The 2093-nt window shown below is 37.2% G+C and overlaps 1 pseudogene; it reads left to right on the plus strand.

The window, feature by feature from the left end:
• Positions 1 to 239: 239 nt before the first annotated feature.
• LOC110452611 overlaps positions 240 to 2093 on the plus strand; it is a 27280-nt pseudogene continuing 25426 nt past the window's right edge.

Genomic DNA, 2093 nt, shown 5'->3' on the forward strand with positions numbered 1-2093 from the left:
AAGACTAAAATGGTTGTTAGAGCAAATAGTAAAAAAAAACCCTGGGATTTCCTTTAGATGTTAACAAGGGTGATTATGTGTACCGTCTCCGCGATCATGCCGGCGCGGGGAAAAAGCTTCATGACTTATACAGCGGACCCTATGTTGTTCACAAAGTGATATCGAAACATACTTTGCTACTTCGGCATCCCACTTCGAAGGAGGTGTTAGCTACTCCCGTGCATATAGACCGTGTTAAAATGGCGTATGTTCGCGAACCGAATCCGCAGCCATTCTTACTTGGCTCTGTCAATACTCGTCAAGACATCCCTCAGTATACGGACAATGCAACACAAACGTCAGGAAATGTACCTCAACTTCCTGCTGTGCTTCCGCCTCTGCCTCCACCGCCACCACCGCCACCGCCGCAATCTAGTCGCCCTACTAGGACTCGTCAAAAGCCGATTAGGTATCGTGATTGTGTAGACATTTCGCTCTCCTCTGGAGAAAGTACTAGTACCCCTTCTGAAGATGTGTATTATAAAGACAAGAAAATTCTCGGACAACGGCAACACGGACCCTCTGTTGAATATCTTGTACAATTTGCCGGTGAACCGACTCAGAACGCTATGTGGATTCCTTACACTGATTTGAATACAAAGGCCAGAAATGCCCTTCTCAGATCCCAACCCCCCGTTCTTCAGTAGATCTTGTGCCATTTTATTCATTTAAAATGTTGGACAGTCTGGTTGATGAGATGTTTAAAGTTTACAATTTCTAGTCATGATTTTGATATAAATGTCTTCATTGCGCATTTATAGAACACTTATTATTTTTTTTATTGATTTTTTTTTTTATGAAACCATAATCAAGTAATATACTCCTTGTGGTCAATTTGTTCACATCATTCCCTTTTATTATGAAAATTGTCTCGAAGATTTATTCATATAATTCCATTTTTTGGTATAAGAGTTATGCCCCTTTTTGGCACTCATTAGTATAATTTTATCTTTCAGTCTCAGATTTTCATTCAATTTGCAATGTGTTGATCTGTTGATATTTCTCAATGAATTATGATTTTTGTTGCGAATGAGTTCAGTTATAAAGTTAATGGATTAATTTTCATTCGAGGTATAAATTTGAAAAGTCTTATGTCATTCGATCGTCATGGCCTGTTTTTTTTTCACATGAGATATTGGTAACCTTTTAATTACTATTTGTAATTAAATGTATTTTGGTGATAACATTTTTTTTTAATTGATTATTGTTAGCATATGTTTATTTCTGGTTTATTTCATAAGGCAATGAAACAAATGATTATTTTTATCGCAATACAATTGGCTATATTTTATCCATCATGACTTTATGAAATAAGTATACAGTACTTGATAATTGTGTACAAGGGCCAGTGATACATGAATTGTTATCTGCAATAATAAACTGCAATATAACGTTCACATTAATTTGATGGTGCTATATTTGTGGAGCCAGAAACGGTGTTATATGATTTGATATTGTGGAACTTATTGAATATTTGTGAATCTGTTGAGTGACCATTTAATCAAATTTCCATATCATTTTGGCGCCACTTTTTATGTGCAAGTGTGTATGTAAGTGATTTTCAATCTTTCCATAGTTCTTATCATGTATAGATTTTTTTCTTGAGATATGCACCTCTCCTGGTTTAGACTTGGGTAGCTGGAGTCTACATTGTCTTTTTCCACTTTACCATTTTAATGATGAGTACAGTTGTGGGACCGCACAACGCACCAAAAATAGCGTGCGCACACCGTGCATACATCTTTCACACACCGTCCGCACATCGTCCACACATGGTGCGCACAACTGTGCGATTTAGCAATCGTTCGCCCCGTTGTGCGCTTCTCTCCGCACAACTGTGCGATTTGGTATCATTTGTAGATCAAAATTACGGAATGACAAACATACGGAAGGCTTGTATCCGATAATGTACACTGTGTATATATCTGTAATTTCTCATCACAATAATCAAGATTATACAATTTCACAATGCGTGTTACACAGTATTACAGCGACCGTTAGGCTGTCAAGAATGGGTTTGGCTCCAAGGTAACAGAACAGGTAAATAACAATTT

This window comes from Mizuhopecten yessoensis, unplaced genomic scaffold (genome assembly GCF_002113885.1).
Source record: "Mizuhopecten yessoensis strain PY_sf001 unplaced genomic scaffold, ASM211388v2 scaffold6767, whole genome shotgun sequence".
In the NCBI taxonomy this organism is placed as follows: domain Eukaryota; kingdom Metazoa; phylum Mollusca; class Bivalvia; order Pectinida; family Pectinidae; genus Mizuhopecten; species Mizuhopecten yessoensis.